At 38.0% G+C, this 14,972-nt stretch overlaps 1 long non-coding RNA gene across 1 annotated transcript; it reads left to right on the plus strand.

Moving 5' to 3' along the window:
- The first annotated feature begins 13,010 nt into the window (after positions 1-13,010).
- LOC134289416 (uncharacterized) lies at positions 13,011-14,189 on the plus strand. Its single transcript, XR_009998510.1, has 2 exons — positions 13,011-13,930; positions 13,991-14,189. It is a non-coding gene; the product is annotated as an uncharacterized LOC134289416 (long non-coding RNA).
- Positions 14,190-14,972: the final 783 nt, after the last annotated feature.

Genomic DNA, 14,972 nt, shown 5'->3' on the forward strand with positions numbered 1-14,972 from the left:
TTTCAGTTAGCATATTTTCCTGAAAAATGGAAAAATGCTAAAGTTGTTCCAATTTTGAAGCCTGACAAAAATCCTGCCGAAGCTTCTAGTTATCGTCCAATTAGCTTACTGTCATCTATCAGTAAACTTTTTGAAAAACTTATTTTAAATAGAATGATGATTCATATTGATGAAAATTCTATTTTTGCCAATGAGCAGTTCGGATTCCGCCATGGACATTCGACTACTCATCAACTTTTACGGGTAACGAATTTCATTCGTTCCAATAAATCTGAAGGTTACTCCACTGGTGTAGCGCTTCTTGACATAGAAAAAGCATTCGATAGTGTTTGGCACGAAGGCTTGATCGTAAAATTGAAACATTTTAATTTTCCACTATATATTATTAAAATTATTCAAAACTATTTATCGGATCGAACACTTCAGGTAAATTATCAAAATTCCAAGTCAGATAGATTACCTGTAAGAGCTGGTGTTCCACAAGGCAGCATACTGGGACCAATCTTATACAATATTTTTACCTCCGACTTACCTGATTTGCCACAGGGATGTCAAAAATCGTTATTTGCAGATGACACAGGAATCTCAGCCAAGGGGCGAAGTTTGCGTGTTATTTGTAGTAGATTGCAAAAAAGTTTAGATATTTTTTCTTCTTATTTGCAAAAATGGAAGATTTCTCCAAATGCTTCCAAAACTCAACTTATCATATTCCCACATAAGCCAAGAGCTCTTTATTTGAAACCCTCAAGTAGACATGTTGTCACTATGAGGGGAACTCCAATAAATTGGTCGGAAAAAGTTAAGTATCTAGGACTCTTACTAGATAAAAACTTAACTTTTAAAATCCACATAGAAAGCATTCAAACTAAGTGCAATAAATACATTAAGTGTTTATACCCACTTATTAATAGAAAATCAAAACTTTGTCGCAAAAACAAATTTTTGATTTATAAACAAATTTTCAGACCGGCCATGTTATACGCTGTCCCAATATGGTCGAGCTGTTGCAATACCAGAAAGAAGCAACTTCAGAGGATTCAAAATAAAATTTTGAAAATGATTCTGAAGTTGCCTCCCTGGTATAGCACTAATGAGTTGCATCAAATTTCTAATATTGAAACATTGGAACAGATGTCAACTAAAATCATTGCCAACTTTCGTCAAAAATCATTGCAGTCTTCTATTGCTACGATTAGCTCTTTAAATAATTAGTTTAAGGTGGGTTAGGGTTGGGATAAATTGAAAAAAATGTATTTCTGACACGCAGGTGAAAAATAAAGCCTGCAAAAAATCTTAACTGCTACAGCAAATGAAATGTAATATGTTATTAATTAGTATTGATAATAGCTTAAATTTATTTCACCAAATTAGGATGATAGTGTGTTATAACACACAGAACACCTAGATTAAGTTGAAGAATGTAAAAATTGATTGAGATACTAATAAAGATTATTAAAAAAAAAAAAAAAAAAAAAATTGCCGAAATATCAGCAAATCGTTTTAAAGTTCTGAAATTTGACAGCATTATTTGCTGGGCACATCTGCAAACACAAATTCAGCCGAAGTCAGCATAAAAGATTGCCGAGATGTCAGCATTTGTATTATGTGTAGAATGTCGAAGCACACGCGTAGAATGTAGGACCGTGAGCGGCACGGCACTGGATTTCTTTCTTTCCCTTCTAAAGTCACAACAAAATCCTTCGAATGTTCACTAATGTTTACTATTCAGGGAAAGATTACTTTAATTCCGTTAACACTCTTAACTAACTAAAATTACTCAATTACGTTATCACTCTTAACTAAAACCGCACCACCGGTAAAGCCACAACGACCCGGACGACGACGCAACCGCGAACGGACAGCAAACGGACACCGCGGACAGACAGAATGGATACCACAACAATACAACGCCGCCCCGGCGTCAATCGCGGGTCTTTTAACTTGCCGTCGCAAGAACTCATTCTCCCGATCTGAAAAGAAATAAGAGAAAAGAGAAAAGCCAAAACGGGCGTCGTCCACTCTGGCTTCATTAGTTCGGCCGCGTGACTGAGACCTTGTTGGGGTTCAGTCAGCGCTGCTGGGCGACAAACAAAAATTAAAAGAAAAACATTTCTCCGGCATTGGAGCGAGAACGTTATATCACCAGGTCAACCAGCAACAAGCAGTAAGCATTCTCTCTGCTTGCATCGCTTGTTTCTTGGTTAACCGGCGTTGGTCTATAAACATGACCGTGAAATCCACATGTGATGTAATCCACTAATTGCGTGGAGCACCATGAGGAAATAAAGGGTCTTTCTTAGATCAATGGTGATCATTGATCTTTAGATTTATTCGATACAGGGAGGGAAATGCTTCCTTCGGTCGGCAGGACCGCTACATCCGCCCCCCCTTAAATTAAGTTTTTTTTGTGAAGCAAAGAAAAACTTGCAGTAGGCATTCGGCTAGCGTATACATTTGCGGGTTAAAAAAACGAACCAAACTAATCCTTATTTCTTTCCCTACTCTAAGATGATTCACCTTCCTCCTGACGCTCGAGTCTATCAAAATGCCGCTTCGTGTTTGTGTTGCAGTAGAAGTTTCATCGACCGAAACTAGATTTCAAGCACCAAAGAGGGGTTATTTGTAGGGTTGTCCATTGAACGAATTCTCTCAACCAACCGCCATAATCTTTAAACTCGGAGTACCTCCAAAATAGTAACCAACATCCTTCCATTGCACGTACGTAACCAACAACCTTCTATCTGCACAAAGTCGTTTTCATGTGTTGAGTAGTTTTAGCTACCTATCACCATTCCCATTCCATCGAACCACTCTCAGAGATTCGACGAGTGTCTTTTCCATGTCACCGTTCAACTCCGTGAAGTTTGACGGATTCAGCTGGCACATGTCATATAGTACTCTTGCGAAGCATTTCAGATGCCTAATGACTCCTCCCTTGGCACAGCTCGGAATATTCTTCCCATTCCAAATGCATAACTTACTCCCGAAATCAAAGACTAGGATTTCCGGTCTAACATGGCAATTTAAGCAGCAACATCCCGGCATTTCTCCAACGGCGCTAAACCATCACCTTCAAACGTGTAAACCTTGTTTGTCTTGATCGGGCAACTCCCAACGGCTCGTCCTTGTCGGCATGACTAGCATCGCAGACTACCGCTCCATGATCCTTCTGACCCTATTCTGTCCCTACGAAAAATTCAAATTCCGTCTCCTATACCAATTAAGTTAATCAGTCAAATAAAAAGTAAAAGAAATACTCCCTTATTTTTAAAGAGTAAAAGGTACGAATTAAATACGAACTATATTTTGTGAACTTTTAAAAATGGCATTTAATTATATTTTTTTTTCGAAATACTTTTTTTTCGAATGTTTTTTTTTGTTTTTTTTTTCGAAAATATCTTACTTTTTTTTCGAATATTGTTTTTTTTTTTAATATATATTTTCGAATATTGTTTTTTTTTTCGAAAAATGTTTTTTTTTTGCCTTTTTTCTTAATACATGTGTAATATTAATAATAATGTGATAAACTTAATACATGTGTAATGTAATATTAATCAAATATTTCATCATGAATTGGCCTACTTCATTAGCCTTATGCCTTCGGCAAATTATGTGACAAACTTGAAAGTAAGGAAAAAAAACCAATTGATCACAATTGAAACATCTTCAGAAGATCATTTCTGTCAACCAAAAACAATTTGCATTTTATATTCCATCAAATCTGGATTTCACTATATGAATAAAAAAAATTTTTTTTTCGAGACACTGCCGGAGAAAAAACAAAAAACAACAAACTTACATACTACATCATAATGTTGCAGGGATGCAAGGCAATAATCTATTTATCTTTCTTGCATATCCGCAAAAGCTTAAAAATAAAATGAACTCACCGAGTCTCTAGGTACCTTACTTTTTCGTCCTTTTCCGTTTGTTGTGGCAAGTCCTTGGCTGCCGGCATTGCTCCACCCCTTTCCCTTTTGAGGTTGTAGGTTGGGCCTGTAAGTATACTCCATTTCTCTTGATTAACTTGTGTATAAAACCAAATTGTAAATATCATTCCGTATTATTTTTACAGAGGATATGGGTTCCTCTAATCTCTCTTAATATTTCATTATTTCGTGGAGGTTTTGGATTTCCTCTTTCATCAAAATGTGTAGACATTTGCTTTGTCTCCTTTCTGTGTTTTAAATTTTCTCATAATTTCATTTAAATTTTCAGAGGGCTTTTGTAAATCCTCTCTTAATTCTCTTAAGTTTTCATATTCGTTTTTAAAAAACGCTTAATTTTGCTCTCGTTTTAGTTTCTGAACTATTAAATCATTGGAGGGTACGTGTTCCTCTCCTAAATCATCTCTCCTTTCGTTCAAATTTTCCGTTTATTATGTTACTGAAGGGTGTGTATTCCTCTTCTTTATTATTTTTCTTCAATTATTTCCTTGTATTTTCTGTATTCCTGGAGGGTGTGTTTTCCTCTCCTTAATTCTTTATTTCTCTTTGTTGTTTGATATCTATGGCCCTTACAGAATAGTAGTTACTCTGGTTTTCCAGCCCTTCGGTACATTCAAAAACTGAGTTTGACGGACGCATTCATTGTTATAAATTAGCTGTAGGCTCATAGTTTACCAGTTACCTTAATTTTCATTTAATTTTTATAGAGGGTATGAAATTCCTCTCTATTTTGCTTTAATTTTTCATTTTATTGTTATCGAGGGTATGAATTTCCTCCTTTTTCTGAAAAATGTTCACTTATTTTTATAGAGGTGATGAAATTCCTCTCATTTCAATTAAATTTTCATTTTATAATTATAGAGGGTATGAAATTCCTCTCCATTTCACTTTTAATTTTCATTTTGTATTTATTGAGGGTATGAAATTCCTCTCATTTTTCATTTATTTAATTTACCACTTTTTCCTGAGCGGTGACAGATGAACTTGATCTTCGTTTATATTTGCACTGATATTATTCATATCAATCGCTCTTGCTGTAATAGGTAATGTGTTTGGTATCATGTAGTCACTCTTTATTTTTATTTAAATTTGATCAACTAAGTTGTATAATCTATTCCTATATATATATTTTTCATAATCCTTAATGATTTGATTATGAGTGTAAATTAGTCAATATCATCGACAATATTTTAACATGAGGAATAATAAGCTCTCCTTTGTCAGTATGGGTATTTACAATTGTTGTAAACGAGAAGAAAAAATATTTATTGTTGATAAATGTTGTTTTTGGTTCAAATCAACCGTGGTCATCCCACAGGAGTTCCGTTAGACACTCATAGTTTTCCGAAAAGACAGAATCGAGTAGTAAATCTATCTCGTTTAAAAGATTGCCCAGTGGTTCAAAGTATTTCCGTTTTTCGATACTCGCAACAGTTGCTTCCTCTTTGGCATGAGCACTTTCTTGTTGTTTGATTTGGCTTTGGGGTTCTTGAAAAAAATGCTCGTTATCATAGGTAGTTTCTTGTAGTTGTTGCAATTTCAACCGAGTTTTAGTATTGCGGTATTCGCTCACTGCTTTCTCCGCATGGGCATTCTTTAGTTGTTTCAGTGGTGAAGTCAATTTGTTCTGCGTTACCTCTTTAATTACGCAAAAATTATCAATAAGACCTTTGAAACTTGTAACTTTTTCATAGCTACTGAAACATTTTGAATTTTCTTCTAGTTCTTGAACTTTAGTTGACAACGTATCCTTTTCACAGAGTAGCTTTTCCGATTTATCAATAGATTCTGGCAATTTTTTAGTAGGATCGCTCTTCTGTTGCTCCAGCTTGATGATAACCGTTTTCATACGATGGTTTTCTTTTTCCAGATCCACAATATTTCGCTCGAAATCCATAAACTTCGAAGATTGGTCATTCTTCTCTTGCTCTAAATTGATAATAACCGTCTCCATACGGTAATTCTCCATTTCCAGATTCAAAATCTTTCGTTCGAAACCCACAAACTTTGAAGAAATGTCACTTTTTTCTTGCTCTAAACTAATAATAACTGTTTTCATGTAATGCTTCTGCTTTTCCAAATCCAAAGTCTTTTGCTCGAATCCCATAAACTTCGACTCCAACTCGTTCTGCAGTGCTTTCCGTTTCGTTTCCAGGTCCTCGATCTTCTCGTACGCTTCGTTCAGCTCCCGCGTCAACGACAACACCTTGGTTTCCTTTTCGCGAGCTTCCCGCTCAGCGGCATTGCGTTCCTGGGCATGCTGATCGTTGACGGCCTTCTCCTCGGCGAGAACTTTGTCGAAGTTCTTCTGCTTCTTTTCCAAGTCTAGCACCTTAGTACGCTGCGTCTCCAGCTCGATGGTGGCATCCTCCAGCTCCGATTGGATACTCTTTTTGCTCTTGTCCAGCCGATCGTTGGTGGCTTGCAGTTCGAAGATTTGCCGCTGCAGTACTTTGATGTCCTTGTTCATCTTCTTCTTCGCTTCCTCCAGTTCCTTCGCAATATCAGAATCTTCCACGGAACGCTTCTTCATTTCCTGGATGGTGAAGTTCAGTTCGGCCAACTTCTTCTCGTAGTTCTTCTTATTGCTCTCGAGATGCACCTTCAACTTGCGTACTTCACTTTCTTTACTTTCCAATTCGGAATTAATTGCCGTTTTGTTCTCAGCAACCGATAAAGCATGCTTTTCCTCTCGCATCTTCAGCATAGTGACTTCCTGGCTTAATGTTTCATTCAATATTTTCTCATTGCTCAGCTTAGCTTCCAAAGCTTTCAACTTGTTAACAAATTTCTTTGCTTTTGCAGCCATATCGTTAGCAGCATCCCGCCTATCTTCATAAAGTTCTTTTATGTCACGTTGAAACAGTTTTTCTAATCGAGCTTTTGATTCTTCTGATTCCTCCCATAATTCCTTATATTTCTTTGCTTCCATTGCTGCCTTGTTATTGTTAACAGCCCTATTGTTGTTATGTTGATTATAACCATTGTTGTTGTAGTTGTTGTGGTTGTAATTGTTGTTGTTCTGGTTGTAATTGTTGTTGTTGTGGTTGTAATTGTTGTTGTTGCGGTTGTAATTGTTGTTGTTGCGGTTGTAATTGTTGTTGTTGTGGTTGTAATTGTTGTTGTTGCGGTTGTAATTGTTGTTGTTATGGTTGTAATTGTTGTTGTTATTATTGCCTCGTGGCTCATACTCTCTCTCTTCCTCATACTCTCTCTCGAGCCTGTCTCGCGACTCCCGGAAGAATCTATCCCGTTGGGAATACCTAGGAAATGCCATTTTTGTGCGAGGAACTATGTGGAGCACTATTTCATATAATTATGGCCTTCGTTAATATTTACCATGAGTTTATAGTGATTCACTTTCAATACCAACATTTTTAATAGTGGATTAATTTTGTGATGGTTATTTATTCCACGCAAGTGCAAAATTCACAATCAATTACGAGAAAACTATAGAATAGAACAGAACTATTTTCCCGTCGTGTTTCTTCATGTTTAATTTTTCCTTCAGCAAATTATTTAATTAATATCAATAGATATCAATTAATATCATCCATAAATCAAGCCCTGCCATCAACACTCCTAATATCATGACATGGCCATCCATAAAAGCAATAATCGAAAAGCGCGAAAAATAAAGTTTTACCGATAGGGTTTGGTCGTGTTTGTCGCAGTAACACGATCTTTGCTCTCATCTCCAGCAACATATGTTTGTTTCTAATCACAACCATGTTCATTCCAAATCCGTTAAAATAGTAGGAGAAACCAACCGGGAAATAAATTGTTGATAGATTTTTGATAGATTCGTTCCTCTATAACCACATGATTAAATCAGATGATTCTTTAAAATTAAATTTTTCTTATAAATTTTGCAATATCTTTTACATGTTTTACTAACATGATCTTGAGAAACGAAACTGCCATAAAATCTTCAAGCATTCCAAAGATTGCAATATTCATAGTTCATAATCTTCAATTTGATCAAGAGTTCATGTGAAAAGCCAACAAATATAATTATAAAAAAAAGGATTTATTTACGTGGAATTTTTGTTACTTGCCTTTCTCGAACTCAAATAAAAAGATACAGTAATTGCATTCTGCATAGCTGCGCACTTAAAATCACTCAATTAAAAAAATATTGATTCGACTTACCCATTATTCGGCATCATATTGCTGGGTCCGATGAAGATACGTAGTTCCTCTTGTAGGAAATGATCTGGCAGTGATCGATTTACAAGCGGTTTGCAAATGTGCGACTCAGTAGTGTCCAGTGGGTCCAACTTCTTTTCTGTTTTGACTCGATGAGTAACACGACAATTTTCGTTAAAAGGAATCCGAGATCAGCATCACACTCAAACTGTGCACGGTTCAAGAGTTCTACTCAACTGAATGATTCACACTGTTTCGCCTAATAGTTTTCTGTGCAACACTTACACGATTTCTTCTGTAGTAACCAGCTGGGTCTTAGATACTTCAATAGGTTTTTATTCTTTTTCACTTTCCAATCACAAACGGCGTGCCTGCACTTGTTTAGCGCTTTTGCGCTGTCACCAGAATGTAGAGGCGACGAAAGTCGCGGCACTGGATTTCTTTCACATCTAACTGACTGCTAACACTAATGTCGAAATCATTTCTAAACTTTATTCACGATCAAACACTACTCTAACACTCTTAAGGCTCAATTCTTAACTCCTATAAACACCAGCTTCTATTCACCAGCTTCTGAACACCAGCAGCCAACGATCAACCACACAGCGACACGGGCGACGACGATCGGCCGGCAAACGGACCCCGCGGACAGTCCAAAACGCGCACCACAACAATACAACGCCGCCCCGGCGTCAATCGCGGGTCTTTTAACTTGCCGTCGCAAGAACTCATTCTCCCGATCTGAAAAGAAATAAGAGAAAAGAGAAAAGCCAAAACGGGCGTCGTCCAGAGATGGCATGCTCCTCAGTGCGAAACGTGAGAAGAGAAAGCATTACACTCTACACACGACTTTCAACGAGAGCGAGGGTGAACTACGCAACTTTTTTCACACACAAACCAGCCGCTCACACTCTGGCATCCATCAGCGGCACACTCAAAATGAGTGCTCATACAAATGATAGAACAAGCATGTTTTTCAGTTTCTGCGTGCACATTTTGTGCGCACAGAAAATGTGCACACAAAAATTCGTTGAGTGCGCACTCAGTCGTGCTTCCAGTGCAATACTGTGTACCACAGGGAGTATGAAAGTACTATTACGCCGTCTAGTAGCAAATGCATCTGCTTGTCTAAGATATCACATAAATCACAGACAAATAGATATGTGACACTAACGAAATTTCAATCTCATATATCTCATGATCCTGATTACTTAGAGAGTTGGTGTCTTCGGCAAAGTTGTTTGGCTGGTCAAGGACTAACCGATAATAAATCTTAAGATTCAAAATTCCACCGCTAGGCGGTGCTAGTGAGTTAACAAATTTTGTTTTTCATAAATATCAGGAAAATTTGCAAAAAACTGCAACTAGCGCCGCCTAGCTGCAGAAACTTGAACCAAACGGTAATTATTCTGAAAGCCCATGATCTACTAAACAATATTGCCGAAGACACCATCTTTCTACAAAATCAGGATGCTGAGATATGCGAAATTTAAAATTTGTTTGCTCTCTAGCGCCGCCTAGCGGTAGAATTTTGAATCTCAAGCCTTATTATCGGTTATTCCTTGACCAGCCAAACAACTTTGCCGAAGACACCAACTCTCTAAGTAATCAGGATCATGAGATATATGAGATTGAAATTTCGTTAGTGTCACATATCTATTTGTCTGTGATTTATGTGATAATATCATAGACAAGCAGATGCAACACTGACAAAATTTCCATTCAATATATCTCAGAATCCTGATTACTTAGAAAGTTGGTTTCTTCGGCAAAGTAGTTCAGCTGGTCATGGGCTTTCACAATATGGGCCGTATGATTCGTGATTTCACCGCTAGGCGGCGCAAGAGAGCGTACAATTTTTACATTTCACATATCTCAGTACTCTGATTCTTTAGAATGATGGTGTCTTCGGCAAAATTGTTTGGTATATCAAGAGCTTTCAGAATAATTACCGTTTGGTTCAAGTTTCTGCAGCTAGGCGGCGCTAGTTGCAATTTTTTGCAAATTTTCCTGATATATATGAAAAACAAAATTTGTTAACTCACTAGTACCGCCTAGCGGTGGAATTTTGAATCTTAAGTTTTATTATCGGTTAGTCCTTGACCAGCCAAACAACTTTGCCGAAGACACCAACTATCTAAGTAATCAGGATCATGAGATACATGAGATTGAAGTTTCGTTGCAATTTTTTGCAAATTTTCCTGATATATTTGAAAAACAAAATTTGTTAGCTCACTAGCACAGCCTTTTGGTGTAATTTGGAACCAAAATATCCATCAACTGTAAGTACTCGACCAGCTTAAGACTTATGCTTGTCTCTGATATCACAGGATTTGATACCCCTGGTTTTGGGCTCACTGGCATGCTTTCGGTTCACCAAATTCTCAAACAACACTGACCCCTTTGAACACACTGCGTGTGCACTGAGTTCTGTTTTTTCTGCGTGTGCGCAGAAATTGCGCACTGGGATTATGATCTGCGGGCTCTCATTGCTCTCACGCAGCACTCTAATCACCCGCACAAAAACTCTGCGTGAGAGAAATTATGTACATTTTATTGTGCGTTTTTTCTCTTTCTCTTTTGTAAGAAAAATGAAAGTGAGAAGTTCAGTGAAAGATGAGCCTAAATGGGCACAGTTTCTGCGTGACATGCCATCCCTGGCTCAGGCTAAGGGTTGCTCTATATTTCATATGATGCGCAATGTAACCTGAATGAATTTTCGGGTGATATTGCGCTTCCTAAGCTAAGCTCAGGCTTAGGAAAACACCAGATTCCATATTATACGCAATGTAACCTGAATGTATTTTCGGGTGATTTTGCGCTTCCTAAGCTTAGCTCAGGCTTAGGAAAACACCAGATTCGATATAGTGTGCAATGGAAAACACCAGATTCGATATGATGTGCTATGTAACCTGAATGTATTTTCGGGTGATTTTGCGCTTCCTAAGCTAAGCTCAGGCTAAGGATTGCTCTATATTCCATATGATGCACAATGTAACCTGAATGCATTTTCGGGTGATTTTGCGCTTCCTAAGCATAGCTCAGGCTTAGGATTGCTCTAGATTCTATATGATGCGCAATGTAACCTAAATGCATTTTCGTGTGATTTTGCGCTTCCTAAACTTAGCTCAGGCTTACACGCTAAAACCACTCAGCACTAAAATGTGTAAGCCCTACTCATAAGTGCATAATTTCCAGACCACACAAAAATGTGTAGCAGTTACACATTTTCAAAAACAGCTCGTACATTCGTCTAGATGCGAAATATCGTTATATTTTTTGTTTTCCAAGGTCACTAGAAAACCTAGCTAGATTGCTGTACAGGAATTTTTGCGAATTTAACGATTTTGCGGACACAGGAGCTGATTTTGTAAATGTGCAAGGGTTACACATTTTTGGTGTAGTCTGGAAATTATGCATTTTAGTGCTGAGCGGCGTTAGCGTGTAGGAAAACACCAGATTCCATATGATACGCAATGTAACCTGGATGTATTTTCGGGTGATTTTGCGTTTCCTAAGCATAGCTCAGGCTAAGGATTGCTCTAGATTCTATATGATGCGCAATGTAACCTGAATGCATTTTCGAGTGATTTTGCGCTTCCTAAACTTAGCTCAGGCTTAGGAAAACACCAGATTCCATATGATGCACAATGTAACCTGAATGCATTTTCGGGTGAATTTGCGCTTCCTAAGCATAGCTCAGGCTTAGGATTGCTCTAGATTCTATATGATGCGCAATGTAACCTTAATGCATTTTCAGATGATTTTGCGCTTCCTAAGCTTAGCTCAGGCTTAGGAAAACACCAGATTCGATATAGTGTGCAATGGAAAACACCAGATTCCATATGATGTGCAATGTAACCTGAATGCATTTTCGTGTGATTTTGCGCTTCCTAAACTTAGCTCAGGCTTAGGGAAACACCAGATTCCATATGGTGCGCAATGTAACCTAAATGCATTTTCGAGTGATTTTGCGCTTCCTAAACTTATCTTAGGCTTAGGAAAACACCAACTTCATATGATGCGCAATGTAACCTGAATGTATTTGTTGGGATGAAAATGCTCTGTGAAACTGGCAACACGGGCCAAATAGCAGTTAGCGAAAAAGCTGTTGATAGGAGGTCGCATCTTTTAATAGCGCGGAATAGAATACTAAAATGTATGTATACAGGGTGTTTGGTTCCGGGTTTTGGATATTTTCAGGGCTGATAGGTCTTGATGAGAGATAAAAAAGTTCCCATGGAACATAGGGTCGAAAATCACTGCTAAGTGAGTTAATCACATTTTAGGTTTTTAATTTTTGGTTATCTTTGAAGTCCTTTATCTACTAAACTATCAATCGTACAAACTTTCTCAGCGCACGAATTGAAAGCTAATTACTTCTACTTTCTTAGTCTCTTGGACGTAAACTTTGTAAAAATAGTTCAAAAGGCCTTAAATTCAAAAATAATGCAAAATTGGACGAAAAAATCGACTCTTTTTTGGACATTTTTGATGATTTAAATATGAAAATAAAGCTTTTGTTAAAAAAGTTCTTCTACAAAACATGCACGAACTTGTTCCCTAAAAATGTTTCTTTGACACCAAAACTCTTTTTTTTGTAGTTAAGCCAGAAAATGTTTTTGAAAATAACGTTCCAAATTGCATTAACTTCATGCCAAAACAATGGTCATCACCCTATCCGTCGTGCGTTCGTGTACTGCTGCTCCACGGCATGAGGACGACTACTGCTGCTGGCTTGGCTGCTGGTGATGTCATCGCATACAGAAAACGAGCTCGCTCTTTGTCGCGTCACATCTCCGCCTGTGGAATCATTCGAGGCGGAGTTTCGATTTGCGCATACTAAGTGCGACGTGCAGTTAACTTGTTTTCCGACGGAGCGAAAGGAAAGCGCCGACGAAAGTGTCCGTAGGTTGAGCACCACTCGCAGCAGGGAAGAGCAAGAGCTACTCATTCACCAGCACCTCAGCAAAAACGATTACCCTCATTCTCTCATCAACCGACTCCTTCATCAACCACCTCGTACAGACAACCCGGAGAAACCAACAATCTACCGATCAATCCCATATGTCCATGGTCTCAGCTCTAGCATCAAGAGAATACTCCACAAGAGCAACACACAAATAGGAATCTCCCACAGCTACAAAAACACAGTAGGGCATCTTTATAAGAATGCAAAGGATCCGGTATCTGATCTCAGCAAATGTCATATACCGGATCGACTGACGGGATTGTCCAAGCACATATATTGGGATGACAACAAATAAGCTGAGGAATCGAATGTACGGACATCAAACACACGTCAACACACTGGAGAGAAAGTTATTGGAAGGCCATCAGTACACAGATCCGGAAATACTACAGCTTCAAGAAAAATCTGCGCTAATCCACCACTGCATCCAGCACCAACACCGATTCAATATTGGCAACCCCTCCATCGTCGATATAACACATAGGAAACAAGCTCTGCAAGTGTTGGAGATGTGTCACATCTCGACAACCTCCAACACGGTCAACCATCGGACTGATACCGACAATCTAAGCTGTGCGTACGCACATCTCCTCGCTTCGATCAAAGATCAGAGAGCAGAGAGAATTGCGTCGTCAACAAACCGAAATAATCGACGAGAAACAGATGATCAAACAGCTGACCCAACTACCTAACCCACACTAACAAATCCTACCACCCAAATTACACCAAAGATACACACCCCACAGTAAAATCCGAACGGCGATTGATAACAGCCGCAGTGTTGTGTTCCGCTGATTTCTTGTCTCGAGTGTCTCCCTTTCGTACCACCCACCCAACATCCCACTAGGGTGCTGGTGATGAAGTAAGTTCGATACAATATTACATTAATCTCAAACATTCACATTAATTTTAAAACCTACAGCGAGAAAAGTGCAGTGTCTTTTAGAATCCGACAAACGAACGTGTGCAAAATACGATTATCACAAGTTGATTAAGATCGAGTGAGTAGGAGATAGAACTAACAAATTTCAACAATAACTAATAGATACTTTCGAATAAATAACAGGCCCTGAGGAAGATCCCAACCCAAGGATCGAAACGTTGGCAATGATATAGAAGTATCAACGCTTTTTTACAACATTATTTTCAAAATTATTCATGACGAAGTACCTAAAAAGAAAAAAAAAAAGACGTAATGTCAATTTTAAATATCCCGTCTGGTATAATAAACAAATAAAGAATTTGAAAAATCGCAAACAGAAAGCGCATAAAATTTACAAAAAAAAAATAATTGCGATGAAAATTTGGAAAAATATTTAGACATTGCTAATCAACTAAATTTTGCCATTGACACCGCATTTGAAGAGTTCAATGCCAAAACTGAAAATGAAATAAAATCTTGCCCTATGAATTTCTTCAATTACGTAAAAACTAATCTTAAATCTGACAATTTTCCATCTTCTATGAATCTTGATGAACACGTAGGCAATAATCCAGACGAAATATGCAACCTATTTGCATCATTTTTCCAAGAAGTTTACACCACCTTTTCAGATCATGACCGTGACCGAGACTTTTTTGAATATATCCCTGAATTTCCTGTGGATATAACTCACAATGAAGTGACGGTACACGACAGCTTGAACGCACTTCAAAATTTAGATGCTTCTAAAGGTGCTGGACCCGACGGCCTTCCTCCTGTATTTTTGAAGAATCTAGCTATGGAGCTCACCACGCCACTATTTTGGCTATTTAAATAATCTCTCGAAACAGGTATCTTCCCCAAATCATGGAAAAGCTCTTTTTGGTACCTATTTTTAAATCTGGCAAAAAATCTGACATACGTAATTACCGTGGAATTGCCATTATCTCGTGCATTCCCAAATTATTCGAAGCAATAATCA

The sequence above is a fragment of the Aedes albopictus genome, chromosome 3, assembly GCF_035046485.1.
Source record: "Aedes albopictus strain Foshan chromosome 3, AalbF5, whole genome shotgun sequence".
Classification (NCBI taxonomy): Eukaryota; Metazoa; Arthropoda; class Insecta; order Diptera; family Culicidae; genus Aedes; species Aedes albopictus.